Source organism: Coenobita brevimanus, chromosome 80 (genome assembly GCF_032717465.1).
Source record: "Coenobita brevimanus isolate Jiangsu-jjx chromosome 80, ASM3271746v2, whole genome shotgun sequence".
Lineage (NCBI taxonomy): Eukaryota > Metazoa > Arthropoda > Malacostraca > Decapoda > Coenobitidae > Coenobita > Coenobita brevimanus.
The window spans coordinates 12,797,396-12,817,395 of record NC_137033.1 but is presented as its reverse complement, the minus strand read 5'-3'; positions in this window follow the sequence as shown (position 1 = coordinate 12,817,395).

Below are 20,000 nucleotides of genomic sequence, written 5' to 3'. Positions count from 1 at the left end.
CACACACACACACACACACACACACACACACACACACACACCTCTCCACACAAATACACACCTGCCTCCGCACACCTGGCCCAGCTCACCTGTTTCCCTAATTGCGCCACCTTGTTCACGCAGGGTCGTTACTTGCACCGGTATAGTTCACGTGGACAAATGACCCACCCTGTTAGATTAGTCACCCCCAAATTATTCCTCCCTTGGTTAGGAGGACCTGCCATGCCCTCAATTATTGTGGATAATTTGAACGCCTCGGAATTATTCATACTAAGAGTTAAATTATAAAAACTTTGGGCCATATAATTCAGTTTAATGCCATGAAATTATTACTACTTTGGTCTATATTATTATGGACAAGTTGAACCCTTTGAAATGGTTAATACTGTAGGTTAGATTATTTGTACTTTGAGCAGAATTTTTTTCGATTATTTATCCCTCGAAATTAATCATACTTTGGATACATTATTCATGCTCAGATCTAAAAAGTTTTAAATAAGAACTGTGCCTCGGAGTTACTGATACTGTGGGTTAGATAATTTGTACAGTACTTTGAAATAAATAATTCTGAATAAGCCAAGCTCCATGAAATTAGTAATAAATTGGGTTATATTGAAATTCTCTGTCCTAAATTATGATAAATATATTCCTTAGGGTTTTAAAATTATCCGCACTCTTCCCTAAATTATTCCAGATATTTAAAAGCCTTGAAAATATTAACTCTGGCTTTACTGTTATTATTATTATTATTATTATTACTATTACTACTACTACTACTGCTACTACTACTATTACTACTACTGTTACTACTATACCTGCGTGTTGGATTATCGTCCTTTGGTCCAGATAATACCGAATAAATTGAACACCTAAGTACTAGTATTATGATAACATTTTAAGCACTTCAAAATTATTAATACAGAGGGGAATACAGGATCGTCAATATATACCACTCCCTTTACACTCTTAATTTCTTGTGTGGTGTTGGATGTCTCAGCGTTATCAGTGCCTATCTTGCATCATTTATTCATTTCCCACTCCCACTGCCACACCCTCGCCCACCCCAGCAGACTGAGCCGTCCCCAAAACACATTAGATACCCCCAGCTGTGTTTCTATTGAGCGCTATTTACGAACCATCTTATACTATTTATTCTTCTGCCTAAATTTAACAAGGTATGCCATGAAAGATTAAAATTATTCCAACTCGGAGTTAGATTATAATTATTTACGTCGACCCAAATTATACATGATTATTATAAAGCCTCAAAATTAATAATGCATCTGAAAATAATTGTGATGATGATGATGATGACGATGATGATAATGATGACGATAATAATTTTGATAATAATAATAATGATGATGATGATAATAATGATGATGATGAATTAGACCAAAGTGCCTGTAACTAAACCCAGATTATTAACTTCGATGCGTTTAACATTTCCAGCATAATTTATTCCAGTGTACTAATATAATTTAACCCCAAACACACCTGCCCGTAGAACCACCTAATCTTTATCATCATTAACATTATTTTTAGCATTAATATCAAAAGTTTTACCTCGTCACTACAGCAACTTTTATTCCATTTATCTGTCTATCTATCTATCTATCTATCTTTGTCAACCTATCTCTGTCTATATATTTATTTTTTTGTTTTTTATATCATGGGCCGTATCCTCGTCAGTTTAGGAGGCTTTCTCGTATCTATTCCTTTCCAGATTATCACCTTTTTTGTCATACTATCGATTGGAATTATCTCGTACATTATTTGTAAAATCTATGCCAATTTGAAAATTATTTATATCTACATCTGTTCCACTCTATCTCTCTGTATATATCTATCTGTTTTTTCTTCTGTCTGTCTATCTGTCTGTCTGTCTATCTGTCTATCTTTATATTTACCTGCCTCTCTCTCTCTCTCTCTCTCTCTCTCCCTCTCCCTATCTATCTATCTATCTCTCTTTCTCTCTCGTAGCCTATCTGAGAATAATAAAGCACAGTCTGCAAAATAAATCAATTAGTAAGAGGCATAAGAACCCCTCCTGATCCCACAAATACAATTATGTCCCCAGTGTTTAACACTGACAAGACACGAAACATACCCACTGATCTCATTTCTACGGCAGCTTATTTTCCCTTAGCTGAAGAAAATCGTCTGGGAGAAGAGAGTATTAGAGTCCGGTATATATCAAAACCGTCCTGGAACTAAAAAAATGTAATATATCTTTTCTTTTTCGTTGGTGCAGAAAAATTTATAGCAACTTTATTGGTTAGTCCTTAAACAGACCTTCACTGGATGCTCACGTGGCGGTATCTTACGTGTCGCTGGAATGGCTCAGTCGGCTGGTGTGGGCCTGGTTGTGGCAGTGAGAGTAGGAAATGAATGAATGATGCAGGCTAGGTACTGATAACACCAAGCCGTCCCCACAACACAGGAGATACCGCCCGTCGGAGTGTTAGTGCAGCGTTATATGTAGGCCACTCTGCACCACCCTGTATGTCGCACATTACACCTTCTCTCGTACTGATATATTATTTTGATGTTTTCATGGACAACACATTAGAAGGCATCAAAGTGAAATAGACAAAGCAACTCGTTGAAGATTAGGTGTTACAAAGTTTGTTAACCCTTTCAGTCCGACAACAAGAACATCTTAGTAGTGAATGATTTGATGAAGACTCTATCTGACTCATTCGTATCGTAAAATTTTCTCAAGTTAATTAAAAACGTCTGACTAGAGCAGGAAAATGGTAAAGACGTCCACGAGATGCAGGGGTTAATCAACAAGACTACAACCTATACCACTTTTACACTAACTTGGCCTAAAACTGACATCTCTCCATCCTCAGTGCCGAACTGTAACAATAGATTAACGCTGGAATATGATGCTAGTCACAAAGAAGTGCTTATGAAAAGGATGTAGAGCCGTAGCATTATATGTTTCTGTCACTGAGCTTCGTGAAATAAGCTGCCAAAGGACGAAAATCTGGGCCAAGTTAGGGTAAATGAACTATAGCATCATTCTTTCCTGTTCAGTTACATACCGGTATGCGAAATCAGCTTCCTATTCTCAGCTAAAGCTCCAAAGCATTTCCCTGTTCTCAGCCACAGAATGACTACCAAATCCTTTTCTTTTGCTCAGCTAAATAACCAGGTAACTTCTATATTTTCAATCACAGTGCAAAATAATTTTCGTATACTCAGTCCCAGTGCCAAATCACCTTCCAATTATCGGTAACAATAAAAAAATAATCGCCTTCCCATTCCCAAACCCAGTACAATATTACCTTCCTATTCTCAGCCACAATGCCAAACCATCTTCCTGTTCTAAACTTAAAAAAAAAAAAAAAAATCACCTTGTTCTAAATCACATTACCAGATCACCTTCCTAGTCTTCACCACCGTACCAGATCATCCTCATATTCTCAGTCACAATATCAAATCACTTCCCTATACTCAAGCAGAATACCAAATCTCCTTAATAATCCGAAGCACAATATCAAATCACCCTCCTAATCTCAGCCAAAATACCCACAGTGAGGGTTTGCTGCATGGTAACCAACACCAAGCATCCTCTCCCTCCACCTCCGCTACACAAACGCCTAGCAGCCCCACGCTCATTATCCCAGTTGATGACAGCCGCTAATGAGCTACGGAACTTCCTGAATTGGATTAATTGACTGGCCTTCTCTTGCGCGTCATCAGAAAATGGCATAATTAAGGTTCTCACTCCCTTAATTGACTCTCGTAGAATTTTTTAACAATGAACTCAGATAATTGGCCTTATTGGTATTAATTAATGCATTCTACTCTCAGAAGGAATGGTGGCTGATAAGTTGGTTAATATAATAGTGAGACAAGTTTGCTGAGGGGAGGAATACCTACAGCATCAGATGGCGTAATGAAAATTCTAATTCCCTTACTATTGATATTGTACAGTTATTTAGAAAAGAAGTAAGATAATAAGCAAATATGTCAATTAATGCATCAGCCTTCAGCAAAACAAGAAGAAATTGTTTTGGTAAGTGAATTTAGTGGTGCTGTTTTGGAACTAGTCTACCGAGCGGAGGAATATCTGACACTTGCGACTGAGGAGGCAGGTTGTTAAGCGGGAACACGACTCCACAGGGCTTAACCAAGCACCCCTCAGGTACACCCAGTATCCCTCTTATTCCAGTATTCCCCTTAACCAATACTCCTCTTGCCCAATAGACCTCTTACCCAATATTCCTCCTACTCATACTTCTCCTGATATTCCTCTTTCTCGATACTTCCTTTTATACTCCATGTACATACTGTATACTCTTCTTACATAGTGTTCTTTTTACTTGATACCTCTTATCCCAATATTCGTCTCAATACCCCTCTTACACAGTACCTCTCAGACTTATCCAGTATCAGTTGGTGTCCTCTCAACCTCATCTGATATCCCACACAATATCCCTCAACCCCATATCCCTCAACCCGACGCAGTACCCTTTAACTCTACCCAGTATCCCTCAGTCCCACCTAATATCCCTCATTCCCACCCAGTATCCCTTCGTCTATCCATCAAACCCATCAGATATCCCTCAGTCTTCCCGAACACCCTTCAACCCTACCTAATATTCCTCACCCTAACTCAGTGCCTCGAAATCTCGCCCAGTACTTCTCAGCATCATCCAGTACTCCTTCCGGTACCCCTCGGTCCTACTCAGTATCCTTTGCAATACCCATCATTCCCACCCATCCGTCCTCAACCCCAACCAGTGCCCTTTCAGCCCCACCCAGTACTCCAAACCTCACTCAGTATCCCACAATTTTACTCAATATTCCTGAGTCCCCCCCCCCCCAATATCCCTGCCAGTAATCGCAACCCCACCCAATGCCCCATAGTTCATACAGTAAACAACCCCATCCAGCACCTACACCATCCAGTACCCCTCAGTCTCACTCGATACCCCTCAGTCTCACCTAGTACTCCAACCCCACCGAATACCCCTCACCCCTACTCACTACCCCTCCCATTTTTCCTCATCTCAGCCCAATGCAGTACCCCTCAGTCTCACCTAATACTTATCAACCCCAATAATATCCCTCCCAGTTTCCTGCACCCCCACCCATTACCCCTCACAATATCCCTCACCCTCACCTACCACCTCTCAGCCTCACCAATACCCCTCACAATACCCCTCACCCAACATCCCTCACCCTCACCTACTACCTCTCAGCCTTATCAATACCCCTCACCCAATATCCCTCACTCTCACTTACTACCTCTCAACCTCACCAATACTCCTCACTCTCACTTACTACCTCTCAGCCTCACCAATACCCCTCACAATACCCCTCACCCAATATCCCTCACTCTAACTTACTACCTCTCAACCTCACCAATACTCCTCACTCTCACTTACAACCTCTCAGCCTCACCAATACCCCTCACCCAATATCCCTGACTCTCACTCACTACCTCTGAACCTCACCAATACCCCTCACCCAATATCCCTGACTCTCACTCACTACCTCTGAACCTCACCAATACCCCTCACCCAATATCCCTCACTCTCACTACCTCTCAGCCTCACCAATACCCCTCACAATACCCCTCACCCAATATCCCTCACTCTCACTTACTACCTCTCAACCTCACCAATACTCCTCACTCTCACTTACTACCTCTCAGCCTCACCAATACCCCTCACCCAGTATCCCTCACCCAATATCCCTCACCCTCACTCACTACCTCTGAACCTCACCAATACCCCTCACAATACCTCTCTCCCAGAATTTAGCCGACATCTCCACCCGCGAGCAGCCTAATTAGAGACAACATGGCCGCCAGGGAACACAAATGCTGAGATTGTTGAGAATTGACGAGAGAGAGAGAGAGAGAGAGAGAGAGAGAGAGAGAGAGAGAGAGAGAGAGAGATGCTATAATTTCAGAGAGCAAATGTTGAATAGAAAGAAATATTGCAAATGGAAAAATAGAAATTTACGTGATATTATGATACTGTAGTGTTTTAAATAACAATTTATAGTTTATTTTTTACATTGCAATCAATGGCTGAAAATGCATATGTGTGTGTGTGTGTGTGTGTGTGTGTGTGTGTGTGTGTGTGTGTGTGTGTGTGTGTGTGTGTGTGTGTGTGAGTGAGAGATTAGTGTGATATATCAGTTAGGTTTGTTTCATCCAATTAAGGAGTCTTTGTGTGTGTGTGTGTGTGTGTGTGTGTGTGTGTGTGTGTGTGTGTGTGTGTGTGTGTGTGTGTGTGTGTGTGTGCTCAGTCTTAATTTCATAATGATCCAAAAACTAACCATCTCCAGAATATTAGTCCTTCAAAGCAACTTCCAACAAATAGGAGCAAAGATAAAACAACAAAATCCTTTATATCGATTTGCCTACTCACTCTTGCCTGTAATATCGCCAGAACAGGAGACGCTGGAGCACCTCTTTCTTAATATGTTTTGTATATTATGCCACATTATCTATTAGTGGTTTTATTACATATTTTTAACATCGATTTACGCCGCATAATGATGAGAGGTTAGGCTACTATAGGATAATATAAACGTTTTCTCCGTTGAAGAAAGTGATAAACAATAGGGAACCTCGCAGTAATAATAGCAGTTTCAGCCCCGGGTTCATCTGAAATGCAAACCCAGTGGACTGCAGGCTGAAGTTTCCCTCCTCCTGCAGTCCACCATTCTCCTTTTGGGGGATAGGGAGGGAAATGAGGAACGTTTACATAGCCATGCATTTAAGCAGAGACCACATAAAGGCCTCCCTCTGAAACACCAAGGAACCTCGTAAACCACATAAATAAGGACCATTATGGCATCTTGTAAGGGCCTCCAAGCTTCTGTGTCCCACCTTGGAAACAATCGCTCGTTACAAGACACAACACCGCTGCTCACCACGTTCCCCTTCCTCGTTATTGCTCTGCATCTTCTTCCAGTCACTCCACATTCATACACCCTCTCAGCCCTCCTATTTCTTGGTTTACCTCCATTTCTTCTTCCAATTCACCCACTCCAAACACTCCGATTTCATACACATTCCGAAGTCTTCCATCTCTGTCTTGGTATGCACCTGTTTCTCAGTCCAATTCCCTTATGCCAGTCATTCCACCTTCCTTCACACTCCAAGTCCTCTACCTCACTCTTGGCCCACCTCTTCCTTTATTTCTCCTTCCAGTCCCTCCAGTCCAGTCATTCCACTTCCATACACTCTCAGTCCTCTACCTCTTTCTTGATCTTCACCTTTTTCTCCTGTAAATCCCTCCACTCTCATACTTCACTTCCTCTTCATTTTCCATTTCTTTCTGGTCTCCTCCTTCTCCTCCTCCTCCTCCATTGTCTTCATTCAGTTCCAGTCACTTCAGATATATTGATCTTTGTCTCACACTTTTTCTCCTCCTCTTCCTCCTCCTCCTCCTCCTCCTCCTCTTCCTCTTCCTTCTTCTTGTTATCACTCTCTCTCTCACACACAATCCCTCATTATGCTCAGAAGCAGTTAGTCAGCATTTGGGGGTAGACGGGTTCGACGGATGGCTATGAAATGTTCGAAGGAGGTGTCTTTACTCAAGTCCGTTCATACCTAGAAGTAAAATAGGGACCTGGCTGATAAATTGGGTGGTTGCGTGTCGTCGTGTAGAGAAAGATTATGACATAGATACCCTGATTGCCTGCTTTAATGACCTTCATGTAGTCGATAGGCCTTTAAGTAAGCCTTCTTCTTCTCTAGGGCGCTGGAGAGAGGGACGCCTTCACGTGGTGGCACCGATATTTTCCTGGCTGTGGAGCTGCCCGGTTATGCAAACGTTCCTTAGTCGCCTCCATGTCCCCCAAAAGAAGGATAGTGGACTGAAAAAAAAAAATAATACATGAGGGCAACTTAGGCCAGCAGTCCACCGGGTTCACGTTCAACTGAGCCTGAGCAACTACGACGCCTACTTAACCAGCCTCCCCTGTGTTTTATCCCTCCCACCCCTCCACACCGATGACAATTTTTTCAATATACTTCGTTACCTTCAAGAGATTTTTTGCAACGTATAGAAGCCTTCTGGTTGTAAAATGAATTATTGGATTTCATTTGTCATCCCCTCACTTCCAGTCGTCTCTCCAAAAATAAATGTCAATGAATGAATAAATAATATAAATAAATAAATGATAATAATAATAATGATAAAAAAAAAAATATTAATAATAGTAATAGTAGTAGTAGTAGTAGTAGTAGTAGAAATAAAAATAACAGTAATAATAATAATAATAATAATAATAATAATTAATAATAATAATAATAATAATAAATAGTCTTGGGGCGGCAAAAATACAGGGTGGTCCATATACAACGCTTATTTTCCTTTCCGACGAGCGATTTCTCGTGTGTTGCGGGAACGGCTCTGTTAGTTTTATCCACACCTAACCTGCACCATTTCTTTTTCCACTCCGTACTCCCACTGTCACACCCACGCCCACACCAGCAGACTCAATCGTCCTTACAACACGTAGGATACATTCAGGCGAGTTTTTTATTTTAATTATTATTATTATTATTTTTTTTTTTTGGGGGGGAGTTATTTATGAACATCCTGTATACGTCATTGAACTGAAGGGGTTAGTAATTTCTCAAACTTTTTTATTTTACTGTAATAGACCTGCCATCATCGAAGTACAGGTAAAAGGAAAAGATTTGTACCTATACATGTAGACATCACTTTTTCCTATAATATTTCCGAACATTAATTTTCTTCGGCTCTGAGATCATGCTTACATGGTTTTGTTAACTGTTTTCTCGTTTTGAATGAAACAGTTCTCTCTCTCTCTCTCTCTCTCTCTCTCTCTCTCTCTCTCTCTCTCTCTCTCTCTCTCAGTTACAAAGACTCTATTAACTGTGGCAGATATGACATTCGTACCTTTATTTATGTATACAATATCTCATCTCCAAATTAAGGTTTTTCGATTTTTGACGCTCTTGGTGCAATACTTTTAACATTTTGCATTTAAATTCACCGGCACAACTCTATTTTTTGGCCAGGAACAACATCAAGGGATTTTGGAATAAATATTTAGCTTGATATCGGCTCTAAACAGATAGCACTGACATCAAGCCGTTAGTGAATCGACAACGTAGTGTATTTTCCACCAATTATCACTGCAGATTAATATATATTTGTGCTGCTGAAACGAGTATATCCCATTTTATAAAGACTTTTCGTTTAATTTTCACCAGACTGCTTTTAATGGTGGAATAATTTTGAATAAACGTTTATCGCAAAAACAAGTTCAAAATTGTAAACATCAGTCCTCTAGGAAGGTATGCTAGTGTATGTTACTTTGTTGAATGGTATAGTGTATGTGGCTGTACCCTATGTATGGAAAGAGAACGTTATATGTCGAATACATGTAGGATATTAGATTTAAGAATATGATGGAGTGTATATTATAAACTCCTTCATACTCTTAACCTTTTTTTCCCGAACGTTATTTGTTTCTCTCTCTTGCCTCATCATTCAGTTATAATTCACGATATCATCATTGACAATATAGGAATGACTCTCTCTCTCTTTGTGTGTGTGTGTGTGTGTGTGTGTGTGTGTGTGTGATAGCCAGCAATATAATCCCCCTCTACCAGTGTCACAACTACCTCTGTTTTCTGTTAGCTGGTGTCGTCGTCCTATTTTCTCTCCACCCTCTCCAACTATTCCCTCCACTCCTCCACCATTTCCCTGCACCCTCTCCACCCTGTGTCTCTACCCCCTCCACCGATTCTCTCCTCTCTCCACCCATTTTATCCACTCCCTCCATCCATACACTTCACCCCGCTACACATCCTCTCCATCCCTCCACCAATTTGCTCCATCTCCTCAACACACTCTCTCCACCCCCTTCACCCATCCTCTCCATCCCTCCGCCCATTCTCTCCACCTCCTCCACCCATTCCCTCCACCCCTTCCACCCATTCTCTTCACACTTCCACCCCTTAAGTGGATGGTTAGGCTTGTAAGTCGAGCCAGGATTGTGAGAATTCCTAAGGTGTGCATGGTTTGTGGAGGTTTGTGTGTTCTACGATAATATGATGATGATGATGATGATGGTGATATGATGATGATGATGGTGGTGATGATGGTGATGATGACGATGACGATGATGATGATTTTTTGCCAGTGGAGGGCTAACGAGCTACCATTACACCTTTATAAAGAAGTATTGTTACAGGAAGTACAACCAAACCTGTCACAATAAACATAGTCAAATCTGTGACATAATACCACAGTCAGATTTGCAATACACTGACGTCTTGAAATCTGCAACACAAAAACATATCCAAGCCTGCAACAAATCTGCAATGCAACTAATATAACCAAAATTGCGGCACTCCGACTCCTTAAAATGCGTACCACAAAACACACTCAAACCTGTACCGCAAGAGAGAGAGAGAGAGAGAGAGAGAGAGAGAGAGAGAGTCCGTATTCTGAGTGACATCGGAGGTTCTTTGCACCTATACATTTTCCATAGTATGTCTTTAGTCTCTTATGTGCTTTTAATATCGTTTTAATATCGACATAAGTTTCAGTCAGTAACATACAAGAGGGCATTGAGGTGTGATGTGCAAAACAAATCGTTGCGGAAAAGGAGCTACGGAATCACCAAAGTCATTTTAGAATCCAGCCTCAGTTCTGTAGCACAAATACACAATCACATCTACAGCAATGGAAAACAATGGAAGCTTAAAAAAATAATGATAATAAATAAATAAAAATGCCATCCCTTCATAAGCCTGCAATCAAAGCTGCAACTGAAGCAAAACAGACGAAAAAAAAAAGAATGCTTAAATTAGTGCCTATCGAGAACACGAGAATCATACAGGCAGAGTTTTTCCAAGTCCCAGCCTTCCCCTAGAATACGATACGCAATCACGATTGTTATATCTAGGTCCCCATTGGTGCTAATTGGGGAGGAGGGACAGCGCGGGGAGCAGAATAACCAATAATTCACCTCAGTCATTTATCATCTCATTTACCAGCATTTTGGGGACAACGGGGAAGCCAAATAATCGACAATAATTCACCTCAATCATTTATAAGCCTCATTTACCAGCGTTTATGTGAAATTCCGAATAAAAAGAAAACGGATATTGGGGGTAATCAAATCAGGGGTGACATTTTCATTAACGCCTCATTTGCAATAATAGTCGGACGCATCTAGGTAATTGAGTGCGGCCTAGATGGGTATTTAATGACCGTCCTTTAGGTTGGGTAAATTAATGATAGGAGAGAGAGAGAGAGAGAGAGAGAGAGAGAGAGAGAGAGAGAGAGGCATACAGCCAGATAGGAAGAGACAGGCAGACTGACAGACATATAGCCGATATATCACACTTGCTCTCTCTCTCTCTCTCTCTCTCTCTCTCTCTCTCATTTTTCCCGTGATGTTAGAACGAGAGTTAATTAAAGTTAGCTTCATGTACAGTAGGAATTAACGTGACACATATCAAGCATTTTTTTTTCTAGATTTCCTTTTTTCTCTTTTTTTTCTCTCTCTTCTTTCACTCATCAAAGGAAGTGATAAAAGAATGATGCCTGGGTGAGGATATTATTATTTTAATATCGTTATCGTTATTACGGTTAACGTTTATAATTCCCAGTGTGGTAATGATTAGTAGTAGTAAGAGTAGTAGTAGTAGGCTTAGTATTAGCTGTTATGAGTTATTAAACTGGTGTACGCGATAGCACTAGAGACATATTGTTTTGCCTGGAGGTGTGTGTGTGTGTGTGTGTGTGTGTGTGTGTGTGTGTGTGTGTGTGTGTGTGTGTGTGTGTGTGTGTGTGTGTGTGTGTGTGTGTGTGTGTGTGTGTATGTGTGTGTGTGTGTGTGTGTGAACAGAATAACTCGGATATTAGCATCAGACCATTAGGCGGCATCGAATACAAGAGAAGACTGAACCATAGGAGGGTTAGTGGTATTAACATTTCTCGGGCTCCTCTGGGTACTCTCAGTGGAAAAACACTGACTGGTGTTGGCAGGAGTATTTGAAATTAAAAAGGGTTGTACTAAAAAAATCAACATTTCAGGCGGTCGAACGGCGACGTTCAATCGTCAGACATTCCTGAGCGTCAATCATCCTTACCCTAAAAAAGCTGGACCACCATCCTTGGTGTCAACAACAAATTTATTTATGATTCAAAAAACAGGAAGGTCAGGCGCTCACGTTGGTCATTAATGACGTTTAGTTTCATAGTACGGTCTTAAGTGTCTACTCTTGAAAGTGCTAAACGTGCTCCAGCGACCAAGATTGTGCATAGGTTCGCTGTTTCTTTAATGATATTCGAGATAGCCCCATTTTAGATGCTCAGAATGGCTCTCTTTGCCCTTCATGTGGTGGCACTGATATAACTGTGCTTTTGAGCTGCCCGGTTATACAAACGTCTCAACTCCCTCCTTGTTCTCCAAAAGGAAAGTGGTGGACTGCACAAGGAGGAGAACAAAAGCCTGCAATACACTGGTTTCATATTTAAGGTGAACCTGAGGCTTCAGCTATTACTGTTTGCTTTAATGGTCTCCGAAATAATATAATTTGGGTGATGTGTTCTGCCACCCAAATACATGGCTGATAATATTCTCGCACGTTGAAGAGAGAGAGAGAGAGAGAGAGAGAGAGAGAGAATAAGCGATAATGAAAGCGTTAATATAATGTTGCGCTGAGGCGTGACAAGCCAAATAATTCCCTTTAATTCACGTAATCCTCATCGTCACCACTATCCATCCATAATTCTAACCTATGTCTGTCCGTCTAATAGCAAAACTTGAGAAAAAAAAATGGATGAAACAGCCCTAATTTCATATTTTGACTGTAAATCATCAGAGGAATAAGGTTTTAAATTTTAGAAGAAAAAGGTCAAAGGTCAAGGTCACAAGAGGAGATGGTGTTTGCTTTAGCGGAGGTATGTGCTCTCTGAGGCTTCTTGTTTGTGTTCTTATGCCTTCCCCTTCATCATGGATCCATCCCATTCAATTTTCATTCGTGTTATCATGAGTTTATTGTTGCTGTTGGTGTTGTTTTTGTTGTTATCATCATCATTATTATTATTATTATTATTATTATTATTATTATTATTACCATCATCATTACAAATACTTTAATTTTTTACTCAGCGTGTGTGTGTGTGTGTGTGTGTGTGTGTGTGTGTGTGTGTGTGTGTGTGTGTGTGTGTGTGTGTGTGTGTGTGTGTGTGTGACCAAAGCCCTCCAGGTATTTAAATTACAATGAATATTAATATGAGCATCATAAATGTGAAGTAAAATACTCAGAGCTAGATACTCAGCTAAATCATTTAATATTTTTTTTTAATATCACCACCTGATAATTGCACCTTTACATTTTCACGCTATTATAAAAAATGAATACATTATAATTTATCTGTATATCTACCTATTTATCTATTAGTCAATCAATCAATCTAGGTATATCTATCTACTGCATCTATCTATCTGTCCATATATATATATATATATATATATATATATATATATATATATATGGAGCCTCTGTTGTACAGTGGTAGAGTGTGCGTTTCACACGCTGGTGAGCGCGGGCTCGCCTCCCGCCAGAGTTGTAAAAACTTTGGGGAGCGTTCACCAAGCCACTTGCTACATTGGCGGACACAAGGGGTGCTATGGTTGAACCAGTGTCGCATATTAGTGTGCTTGCACCCAATCGGCTTAAGGCGGGCCGATTACACTTAGTTCACAGACTACACACACATCCAAGCCACTATAATCACACTCACAAGCACTTCTCACCCTACATACAGTCTCTATCGGACAGCCTAAGCCACAGGGTAGAGATACATTGGCTGTATCGTCCCTGCTTCGGTAGGGATAGGCCGGTCCTGCAGAGGAATATATATATATATATATATATATATATATATATATAACCCATTGGAGCCCATTGTCCAGAGTACTGGACAGAACTGGGAATTTTCAAACCTTAATAAAGTAGGGAACCCCCGGGTAGGGACCTATGAGCTTCGCAATTATGAGCCGATAGGTGGAGGGCAGTACGCTTAGTACCCTCCCGGTGCAATGCCTCGCCCAGCAGCTCTGGGATCCAATGGGATATGGAATAAACATTCATGTATTATGCAACAAACAGTTTATACCTATACGCCTTGCTGGACTTTATGCATCTATATATTAATATGCATGTTATTTATATATACATTCTACATGTATGCATTGATATTCTACAATAATAAGTTTGTGTTTCATACAAGCAGAACATCTATGCTAATATTTAATTACCTTACACATTTATATTGTTGCCTCTACAGATTATGCATTCATATATTACATTCATACATTGTCCTCATCATGCTCTTATACGTCATACATTATGCACGATCAACTATACAATTCATAATAAGTTTGTATATTGTTTGTGTTTTAAATAATTATGTGTGTACTCAGGTAGGCAGGTATGCTTTCATGTATGTATCTATATTGCAGAAATTTGCACCCGGACTAACTTTTTTTTTTTTTTTTTTTTTTTACGAAACTGTACAAGCAACCACTAGGGATCCACTACCTGAAATTGCCAGTCCGGTCCAAATCGATGTCCTCTGAGGGAGTGTCGTGGCCAAGTTGTGATCCTGCGACGGCTTGGTTTATGAAGTGTGGATGGCAAGAGGCATGGAGTTTGCTAACAAATCTGGGCATTCATTTATATTATTAACTGGCCTGTGAGAGAGAGAGAGAGAGAGAGAGAGAGAGAGAGAGAGAGAGAGAGAGGATTTATGGGGGGATATTTCGGCTTCTTTTGTGCGCCGGTGAAGACGAAGCCTCAGCAGGTTGACCCGCATCAGAGAAAGTGACTTAGTTCAGTGAGTTAATACGCTTGTACGCATTGACTTCGTACATTATACACATTATTCATTCAGACATTACTTAAGTTGCGCTTACGAATAGAGAGAGGTGTCGTGTTTACTCGACATAGGTTTGTGCGTCTGTCTGTATGTGAACGAAATAACTAAACAAAAAACCTTGTCGGGTTGTAAGCAAACTTGGTGGAAGGGTTGACGGTCTTTGTAAGAGTTGGTCATTCTTTTTTTTTTTTTTTTTTTTAGAACAATAGGTCAAAGGTCAAGATCACAACGCTGTGTTAAACTTCGACCTAGCAAGATCGACGTAAATAGTTTTGTCTGCCATAGATGAAGCTTGGTGGACTGGCAGAGGGCTAGGGAAATACAAATGAAGTCGAGTTTGAAAACAGTTAGTCAAAGGTCAAGGTCGCTGGTCAAGATCATAGTCCAAGACGTGCACGTGTGTGAACAAAATAGCTAAAACAGTTTTGGCCTGATCTCTATCAGCTTTGGTGGAAGGACTGAGGAACAGACATGGGTTGAAACTGACCAATGGCTTTTGAGAATAATATGACGAAGGTCACGTTCACATGGCAAGATTTTGAGATCAGTCAAGGTCAAGGTCGCAGGGTACTGTCAAAGGTGAAGATCAGCTTCAACAGTTTTGAACCGATTGAGATCAACGTTGGAGAAACGGTTAAGTATCGGACATGAATGTAGTAGTCCGATTTGGGGAGTAATCGGTCGAAGGTCAGGGTTACAGTGCAAGTCAAATACTCTACCCTAGACCAATTGTAGGGCGAGGGTGTTGCACAAATTATAAACTTAATTCACACACACACACACACACACACACACACACACACACACACACACACACACACACACACACACACACACACACACACACACACACACACACACACAGACGGTATACGCGAGTCTAATATCAGAAAACAAAAATCAAGGTATGAAAATACAAACAATTTATTATTATTATTTTTTTTAAACTAGAGTTGGTGGGTATATTATGTCAGAAGTCATGAGAAATCAGCAGGTATCTGTGAGGTCAAGAGATCGAGCCCAGGGCGATGCTGGAAGTGGTAATAGTGGTGGTGTTGGTAGTAGAAGGGTTGTTAATGGTGCTGGTAGTTGGTAGGTGTAGTGATATTAGTGTTGTCAGTGGTGTTGGTAGTGAATAGACTGTTGTTTGTGGTATTGGTAGTGGTGTTGGTATTAGTATTAGTAGTAGTGTAGACAGTGGTGTTGGTAATGATGATAGTAATAGTGCTGGTACTGGAACAGGTAGTGGTGGTGGTGTTGTTAGCTGTGTTGGTAATATTGATAGTGTTGGCAGTGCAGTGCTGATAATGGTAATGGTGTTGGTAGTAAAGGCAGGGATGTTGGTAGTGGTTTTGGTTATGGCATAAGAATATTCATAGTAAAATTTTTATCGTGTTTTTGCTCTTCTTGAACATTGATTGTTTTGGTGCGGTTTGAATAAAAAATATCTCCATAAAAGTTTAAAAAGCGATTCAAAAACAAAAGAAAATATACAGAAATACAGAAAAACAGAGAAAATAAAGAAGAAATAAGAAAATCAGGAAAAAGGCAGATATTATTAAAAAAAATAAAATAGATGCAGAACTCCAGAAAATACACAAAAATTTAAGGATGCAAAAATAAGCCGAGGGACGTGTGACCACAATTAATCGCTTCAGCCTGAGACTTTTTTATTTTTATTTTCATTATTAACGATGCCTAAAGATCTAGATGATGTCCTTAACTTTTTCAGCCCAATGACGTACCTTTATTTTCTTGCTGCCTTTAAACGATTGTATTAAGCTTAGGGGAGACTTTTCGAGTGGGAAGGGTTAGATCTACCCCTCATTAATCTGTCCATTTGAGGATTTGTTAATAACTTGAATATATTCGTCTGCAAATGACAGGAGTAAATAGATAGACAAACAGATAGAAAGACAGATAAATAGACAGAGAGACAGATATATAGATAGATAGATAAATAGATAAAATGTACTATGGGATTGAAGGGGCTAAGTCCGGATCTTCGTATGTATCTGTGTGTACTAACAAACTATAAATTCTTTTTCTGTTAGCATCTGTACCTACATTGTGTTTGGGGCTGGAAAGAAGTGGCTCTATTTTTTTGCGTATCGATCAGAGGTCAAGATCAACGGTTAAGGTCAAAGTTCGGGTGCGGCGTTGGTGTGCTGTCTAGGCAATTTTTTTTTAATCCATTTTCGCTCTCGGTAACGTAAGTCTTATTATTTTTTTTTTTTTAGCTGAGAAGATTTTTTTTTTTTTTTTTTTTTTTTTTTTTTGTAAGTTCAGGTTAAGTGAAGGCTAAATCTAACCCCTCCATTCCGACAGGTTTATCTAAAGCCGAATAAAAACGTCTGGAGATAGCAGGATTAACTATACTCCTTTCACCTTGACCGAGATTTACGTCACCTCTTTTCACGCAGCTCAGTGACAGAAAACGACATTACTACGGCTCTACATCGTTTCCACAGCACTTCCTCTTGGCTAGCATCATATTGTAGTGTTAAATTACTGCAACAACTCTTCATTCAAGGTGAAGTGATGGCTTTTTTTTTTTAGCCAAGTTAGTGTTAAAAGGGTATAACAAACAACGTCAAAATAGTAAATTGGACAAAATAATTATGGAAAAACACGAGCTTTCCAATCATGTAGTTGGGTAATCGAGAGAACTGCTATTTTTTTCTTCTGCTCTAGTAAGCGAAAAAATGAAAATAAAAGTATAAAAAACTAATGTGTAAACTTGCTTATTTTTTTAGCTCTGCAATTGTGTTATGAATTTATATTGTTGTGTAGGTTTTATTGTGATGAAGGAGGGTTGTTGTTGTTGTTGTCGTTGGTGGTGGTGGTGGTGGTGGTAGTGGTGGTGAAGGTAAAGGTGGTGGTGGTGGTGGTGATGATGGTAAAGGTGGAGGTGATGGTGAAGTTTTTGTCTTTGTGTGTTGTTTTAGTTGTTTTTGGCTGTGATGGTGATGTTGATAGTGATGGTGATGTTGATAGTGATGTGGTGCCAATAATGCAGAGAGGATGATGGTGTGGTGCTAGTGGACGGGATCGTAATGATGGTGGTGCTGGTGATAGAGATGGTGGTGGGAATAGTGTTGTGGTGGCAGCGATGGTGATAATGATGATAGTGGTAATAGTGTCGTGGTGGTGATGGTGTGGTGCTATTGGAAGTGGTGGTGATGGTGTGGTGCTATTGGAAGTGGTGGTGATGGTGGTGATAATGGCGTTGTTATTGTTATTGCTGTTATCATAGTGCTGGTAACATTTCTTTTTCTTCCTGTTGCATCATATAAAGCTCACTGCCCAGTTATGAAATAGTGTGGGTATTATGATGCTCTGTTACACGTTTTGCTGTTGTTCGTTATAATTATTACGTTTAATGTTTTTTTTTTTCCTCTCTCTCTCTCTCTCTCTCTCTCTCTCTCACACACACACACACACACACACACACACACACACACACACACACACACACACAAATGATGGACCCAGGTACAAGCAGGAGGTTAATTGGAAGGTGAGTTACAGGTGATCCTTCTGGCACACCTGGACGTCTTGGGGTGAAGAGGGGGGGAGATGGTAAGGGAAGAGGGGAGGGGAAGGGAAAGGGAGAGGAAAGAAGGAGGGGGAAGGGAGGTGCCAGGAGTAGAGGTAGGATAGGGGAAAGTGCGAAGAGGGGAAAGAGGGGGAGAGGGGAGGAGGTGGAGGAAAAAGGAGGGAGAGGGGTGAGGGGAAAGGTAGGATAGGTGGACGACGAATGGGAAAGGAGGATGGGCGAAGGGGAAAGAGGGGAGGGTGAAGGGGAGGGGGAGAGAAGAGAAAAGAGGAAGTGGTAGAGGGAGAAGAAACGAAGAAACGATAGGGAGAGAGGGAGGGGGAGGAAAGTGGGTCGGAGATAGAGGCGAGGGAAGGAACAGGGGAGAAGCGAGAGAGAAGAAGAGAGGGGCGGGGAAAGACGAAAGAGGAAGCGGTAGGGGAGGGAGGGGAGGGGAAGGGGGGCATTGAATGGCGCCAGGTGAGGAGGAGGGGGAGGGAGAGATGGAAGGGGTCGGGAGAAAAGGAAGGGGAGGGTGAGAAGGTTGGGGATAAGAGGGGGGATGGGAGTCAAGGAGGGGAAGGGATGAGGGAAGAGGTGTCAGAGGGGGAGGAGGGGGCTTGGGAATGGCCCAGTCAACCCCTTACCTAATAGCATGTTTATTTTCTTTTCTTTTTTTCTGCTTAGGATGACGACAGTGATTCTGATTTTATGATTTTTTTTTTTTTTTTAGTACTCTTCCCTGCTCACTTTAGGAATAATATTAGCACAACAACACAGTACTAGTCACGAAGAAGTGGTATGGAACAGCTGTGGAGCCGTAGTTTTGTCATAGTCTGCCATTGGGCTGTGGGAAAATAGGCTGTAGAAGGACGAAAGGCTCCTCCATGTTAAAAAGAATGAACTGTAGAAATTATGCGTCTCTTCCACCTTGCTTTCACCCTTTCAGTATGATGTCTTCTTTAATTGATGTTTGTTACTACCATTTTCCTCCTTTGTCTTTCTTTCTTTTTCTTTCTTTCTTTGTTTTCTTTCTCTATTTCTCTCCTTCTTGGATGATGTTTTTTGAACGTTCTCTATTTCTTTTTTTCTTGGGAGAGACTTTTCGAACTTCCCTCTCTTTACCTCTCCCTCTTCTCCTCTTTTCCTCTCCTGTGCTTTCCTCTTCATCCCCTCTCCTCTCCTTTCCTCTCGTATCTTTTCCTTTCCTCTGCTCTCCTATTTTTTCCTCTCCTCTCCTCTTTTCTTCCTCCTTCTCCTCCTCCTCTTCTTCTGCCTTCCTCTTCTTTTTCTTCCTATTCTACCTTCTTCCGCGCCCTACTTCTCCCTCTCTTTCATTTTCTTTCTATCCTTCTCTCCTCGTCTTCCTTTACACTCAACTTCATCTCCTCCCACCTCCCTTCCCTTCTTTCCTTTCCTCTTCTCTTCTCCACATCCCCATGCTTCTTTCTCTTCGAACCTTTACCCTTTAATAATTCACTTACCCAGTCGTAAAATGAAATGCGTTATGGTAAAGTGCATAATGGAAATCGGAGAGTATTTCTGCA